The sequence below is a fragment of the Cupressus sempervirens genome, chromosome 8, assembly GCF_028749045.1.
Source record: "Cupressus sempervirens isolate cs-2001-9-10 chromosome 8, ASM2874904v1, whole genome shotgun sequence".
In the NCBI taxonomy this organism is placed as follows: Eukaryota; Viridiplantae; Streptophyta; class Pinopsida; order Cupressales; family Cupressaceae; genus Cupressus; species Cupressus sempervirens.
The window spans coordinates 210,690,684-210,697,483 of NC_143125.1; the positions used below are offsets into that span (position 1 = coordinate 210,690,684).

The 6,800-nt window shown below is 35.8% G+C and overlaps 1 pseudogene; it reads left to right on the forward strand.

Annotated features, from left to right (window-relative positions):
• The first annotated feature begins 1,052 nt into the window (after positions 1 to 1,052).
• Positions 1,053 to 2,754, forward strand: LOC149542251 (subtilisin-like protease SBT1.7 pseudogene; annotated as a pseudogene).
• Positions 2,755 to 6,800: the final 4,046 nt, after the last annotated feature.

Consider the following 6,800-nt stretch of genomic DNA (forward strand, 5'->3'; position numbering starts at 1 on the left):
CTAGGGGAGAGGACCTAGTAGTTGATCGTGTACCAATTGTTCTGACTATTGTTATGATCCTTTAATCCAATTATTGTAATAATATAACCTATTAGTTGAACGAAAAAATATTGACTTTATGTACTTATTTATCAATATTTAAGAGACATTAAATCATTACAAATTTATAAAGTATATATCATTGATTTACTAAATCTCATACAAGTTCTCCTCAAAATGTATTCTTTATATACTTCACATCAAACAATATAAAATGTTAGTTTTCAAAATTAAAGTTACTCTTTACACAATATAAAGAGATAAGTCCAAAATATTATATTTAAATGTGATCACTTTTACAAAACAAATGCTCAACTATTAGTCTTCCACAAGTAAACTTGGACTACCTCCATTACAAATATGGAGTGCTGTGCTCATCAATCCACTTAAATCAAACAATTAATGCAACACATTTTAAAAGTTTCTCAGTCACATCAAACAACTAATGCAACAAATTCATATTTAACTCATTAAAACTACTACATTAATTGACAACCAATCAAAATACATTCTGAGAATGCCATGGATCAACCAAATTTAACACATTGAAACCACTACATCAATTGACAACCAATCAAAATGCAGACTAAGAAGGCTACAAATCAACCAATTTCCAAAATCCAAATCAAAATGCAGATGTTTAGAAAAACACTTCGCAAAATTCAAATTCAAATTCAAATTCTTGCAGGGTAAAAAAAATCTATTAATATTGCAGCTGATAAGGTATGTTGGGTCGGTGGGTGTTTTAGTACCGATATCTTGATATCTTGAAGGCCATTGATAAGGTTGTTGCAGATGGTGTTAATGCAGATGGCGTTAATGTCCTCTCAATGTCTCTCGGCAGTGGGATTGACAACCACTACATCAATTGACAACCAATCAAAATGCAGACTAAGAAGGCTACAAATCAACCAATTTCCAAAATCCAAATCAAAATGCAGATGTTTAGAAAAACACTTCGCAAAATTCAAATTCAAATTCAAATTCTTGCAGGGTAAAAAAAATCTATTAATATTGCAGCTGATAAGGTATGTTGGGTCGGTGGGTGTTTTAGTACCGATATCTCGATATCTTGAAGGCCATTGATAAGGTTGTTGCAGATGGTGTTAATGCAGATGGCGTTAATGTCCTCTCAATGTCTCTCAGCAGTGGGATTGCACCGTATTATAGAGACCGTATTTCTCCGGGTGCATTCGGAGCGATGCAAAGGGGAATTTTTGTGTCTTGCTCAGCTGGTAACTGTGGCTCGGATGCGGTCAGTTTGTCCAATGTTGCTCCATGGATTGCAACTGTGGGAGCTTCCACCATTGATCGAAACTTTCCTATGGACGTTGTGCTTGGATATGGAGTAACCTTCAGTGGAGTTTCCCTCTACCATGGCCGCTAAGTGCTCGGGAAAGCGGTTCCCCTACTTTACCAAAGCTCAAACACAAATTACACAAGAGGAAGACCGATGAATCTGTGCCTCACTAGGACTCTGGATCCCAAAACTATGGCGGATAAGATTGGTGTCTGTGACAGAGGGATTAGGGCAGGGGTAGTGAAAGGATCACTGGTGAAATCTGCCAGTGGAGCGAGAATGATCCTGGTGAACACAGAGGAAAACGGTGAAGAACTCATGGTAGATTGTCACATGTTGCCTTCATCTGCAGTCGGGTAGAAAGAGGGGGAATTGATCAAAAAGTATGTAAAATTGACCCCAAACCCCATAGCAATGATTCTCTTCAAGGGCACAGTATTGAGCGTCAAGCCATCCCCTGTTGTTGTAGCTTTTTCATACCGGGGACCCATTATTGTCAATTCGGATATCCTGAAGCCCGATTTCATAGCCCCGGGAGTAAACATCCTTGCGGCATGGACTGAATCTGAGGCTCCCACTGGTCTAAGAAATGATCCTCGCCATGTGAAGTTCAATATAATCTCTGGAACTTCAATGTCTTGCCCTCATGTCAGCAACATAGTAGCAATCATCAAAGGTGCACATCTAGATTGGAGCCTGACGGCCATTAAATCTGCTCTTATGACCACAGCCTATGTTGTCGACAACACAAGCCAAATCCTCCAAGATGCGGCTACAGCCAATGCTTCAAACTCTTTCGACCATGGATCTAGGCATGTCGACTCGAAGAAAGCCATGAATCTGGGGCTCGTCTACGACATCACAACCGATGAGAATGTCGAATTCTTGTGCTCACTGAAATACACACCGTCTCAAATCTACCTGATTTCCAGATCAAATGCAACCTGGAAGAACACATTGCATAGTCTGGGTGATCTAAATTACCCCTCTTTTTCCCCTATTTTCTCTGTTCCAAGCAATTCGACCTCGGATATTATCATCAACGACACGAGGATTCTTACTAATGTCAGTCCCGCTAGATCAAAGTATAATGTCACTACTGTTCATCAATCGACTGAAGTTACAACCGTTGTTGAGCCCAAAACGCTGTATTTTGGTAAGACTAGTGATAAGCAGACATAAAGTGTTTCTTTAACTGGTAAACCTTTTCTAGTGGTGTCTGGGCTTTTGTTTGCAACCTTCGGGTTGATTACTTGGAGTGATGGTGTTCATGATGTTCATAGCCCCGTTGCCTTCAGCTGGCAATCTGCAGATTCTAGTTAAGTGAGCGTAAAATTTGTAAATGGGTATGTCTAATAAGTTTAGGATTGTATCCTATAGTTTGTTGCTTTTATGTCTGAATTACTATTTTCAAATTTTAAAGTCTTCTGAGGCCTTACAAAAACAATGCCACTCTTCACTGTAATTGTTTTTAATTGTGTTGGCTTTGTGTTCTTGTAAATCAACATAACATTTGGCAGGTTCAAGCAACGATTTTGTGATGATTTTTGTTTTAGCTCTGGCTTGATTTGTGAAAGTAGACTCGCAGTTGAATGAATGATGAGATTTTTTCATGAAATCCATCAGACTAGATTTAAGAGCACAACAATAATTCATCTGTGTCTGAAAGATTAAAGGATACAACAGTGATTCATAGATCAAGGATTACAATTACGCATTTTCAAGATTTATCTTTTGAAGCCTTGCTCTGCTGCTCTTTAATCTTTCAAATCACGTTTTCTTTCTCTTAATGTAAATTTTTTGTAACAGTGGGATTTTCAATCAAAGAATGAACGAGGAAATGTTGTGTTTCGAATGCTTTTGTGGTGAATCTTGTCTAGTTCTGTCTAGTCCAAAGGATCAAGGATCATAATATTAACGCATTTTCAAGCTTATCACAGATGTTGAGTGGCAGAGGCGTCCATTGTGGCATGGATTCAAGAATTGCGGCGTCCATAGTAGAGGTGTCCACCTTGGCATCCATTTTGCTCCTAGACCAGTAGGCATGTGGCGTCGAGAAGCGATGCAACGAAGCATCCTTAAGGAACAAGGAAAGACAAATGCTTGTCTATTAGGTTTAGGGTTAGGGAAAAATGTGTTCGATGGTTTGGTTTTTATGATTTCTTATTAGATTTTTTTACATTGACGATAGAATACAATTTGTCTAATAAATAGGTACTTAGCAATTTAACACAGACACTTTCAATTCAATATAAATCATTTTCAATTAAATATCAATCTTATTTTGTGTAATTTATTACATACATTAAAATTTTAACATGATATAATGTTCAATTATAGGGACATGATAAACTAAAGATGGGGGGTGGTAATTGACTATGATAGGTAGGACATTCGGAAAATGATAATTTGTACAATTTTTACTATGACATATAGAATTGGTATTAATTTTGATAATGACGAGTCCTAACCTTAGTTATAAAACCTTAGTTATAAGTAGTTAACAAGGTGAAGAACACATTAAAAGAAAAAAATTTAAAAATTATCATCATTATGATAGGTTTTGAGTGGTTCAAAGTTAGGATGCATGGGTCCTCTCCCCTACCCATACTAATGCTTAGAAAGAAGTGGGAAAAAGTCTTAAACGAGTTCATTTTCATCATTTTAAAATGCTCCTTTTTTTTTTAAACTTACACTTGCCTACGTTATTGAATGCCTGAGTTATTAAAGGCCTGCGCAATAAGGACATTGCTCTTTCCACTCAAATCACCTGACAATCACAATAATTATGAATCGAGGGGAAGGTTAGAGGATTCGACGCTGAGATAAGGAGACAAAAGTTTTAAAACCACCCTGCACCAACATTTCCCACTCCACCCAATTGACGCTAATCATGGTCCTGTGACAGCATGCAGCTGCCCACGTTAACTAGTATAAAAAATTTAAATTTACATCACCTAGTACTCCCTTGCCAGGGATGATCAAAGAAATAATGCAACACGATACAATGTTGTTTCCTAGATGTTAAAACACTGGAAGCAAGTTGGTTTGAAAAGTTAAGCAAGTTTTCTGATAGACATCATTACTATTAAGTGCATTGAGACCCTTTCTAGACATATATCTTATGGTTCACTCATTCATGGTCTTACATATAATCCTTAAATTTAAATGAATGAAATATTCTTTAAAATAATTCTAACATGTCAAAATAACGTGAGGCATAGGAGACACAGTCATAGACATGAATATAGCACAGTTGTCTCCCTTTTTATTTCTTTTTTTGTTTGATCTCATAGCTCTTCCTTCCACGCTGTCCAAAGGAAGCACATGGTTGGAAAGAAAAATCGACAATGTGCTTGCAGGAGTAAGATAAATTGCAGGTGAGAGGGATTAAATTAACTCTTTGTCAATATTAAATATGACTTGAACTCCTCCATCTCAATACGATTCCTCTTCCATCTGATCTGCCAGACCACAGGGAAGTACATGGTGCACTTAGATCAACTATAGGTAGTAGTTAAAACGCATAGGTTATAAAGCTCGCTTACAAATATATATAGATATTTTTTTTTTAAAATAAAACAAATTGTTTATAATAATATCCTCCATGACTTTGAAAGTTGAAAACCTATAATTTATAATTATTTAATGACTGTTGCAGAGAATGAAATTAAGGTCTTTCCTCATACATTTGATAGAATCCTATAGGTGGTCATTTTGTAGTTCTTGTTCTTTCTCTTCTCTCTTTGTTTTTTTTTATTGCTTTGCAACTAGTTTTTTTTTTTTGAATCAAATATTTTAGCACAAGGGTGGGGGGGGGCTATATTCTTGTTTTTTTTCAAATCGATTTTTACCAATTTACTTAGTGTAACAAGGAAGATTGAATAAATCAGTTTATCAACAATGCATGATTTAATTGTTTTGTCTATATATATATATATATATATATATATATATATATATATATATATATATATATATGAATTGAATTTAAAATTTCAACATAACATAAGTGCTTCTTTACCATAATTGAGCTTGTAATTTGCATAATTGAAAACATCGCCATTTACCTATTCTTCACTTTCCATATGCGTAAAATTGAATATGAAAATCTCATACACAAGAAACATTACTCAATATTTTTCTTCCATTAATCAACCTGGTTCAAGACTCTGTCGAGAAAGAACTAGTAAGAAAACCTGACATCCTTGCCAATACATCAAGAGTTTAAAATTTGTTTTTACATAATGTTACAATACAATGTGAATTCTCTTCTTGGTCCTTAACAATGATCCTTCTCAGTCTCTTCAATAAATCACGGGATCATGGAGAAAATGAAATTGACCCAGAGACAAAACAAGCATAACATAAAGAACAAAATGAGCATGCATTCACATTCTGGTTTGCACAATAGGTTCAACATAGAACCAGACTAGAGAGAAGGTGGATTTTCCCAATAGGAGACGTCAATCACCATACCATAACATAGCCCTTTTGAGGCTATAATCTCAAGAACTTAAGTTCTTTCACAAATGCCCTTTCAAGGCTAAAATCTCAAGCCCTTTTGAGGCCAATAATACAAGGATTTTCATTCCTTCACTTCTTCAAATTTTACAATTTCAAATTATGGTATGTGATGACAAGTACGGGCCCATAACACCCTACCTTCTTTCCCTCTTCTCATCATGAAAAGAGACTCTACACTATCAGGGTCTAACTAAAGCCCTTGCCCTGTACATGGCCACTTCTTCCCTATCCAAGGGTGCATAATGCCCAAACAACCCACAAAAATCTCTTCAAAATGAAGTAAAATGTGAAAGAAGCCATTCAAGAAAACATGATTCAAACCCTCCCAAGCATACCCAACATGCATACAAGCATTCAAATGAAAATCACAATAATATAAGCATGAACCAAGCATGAACAACATGAGAACATGAACACAATGAACAAAGGAGATGAAAAACTCCTACCTCCACAATATGGTTATGGTAATATGAGAAGTTGAGAATAGCTTTTCCTTCCTTTCCTTCACTTCTCAAACTTTTTCTCTAAAACTAGAGATTGGACAACAACCAAAACTTCTCCAAGATGCCTCTAGATATGATCCTAACTCAACTAGACATTAGGAAAACCTCAAGGTAGAGTCAAGGTTACCAACACAAGAAGGAAGCAATCAATTTTTGTACTAAAGAAAAAATAGACTTTATGAGTGATGATAAAAGTCAACTAGAGGGGCTAAGTGGGTGGAAAATGTCCCAAACCCATACCAATACCCTTTGGGTACTTAGATTTAAATTTTTTAGGCTTTTAGGATTAATAAGAGATTTAATAAAAGCTAGAAACACTTTAGGAATTTATACAACTCTTAAAATGGAAAATAAACACTAATCTAGATTAGGGGTAATTAATCTCAATTACTCACTGATTAGCAAAGAGGTCACTAACCTAGTCCAACCTA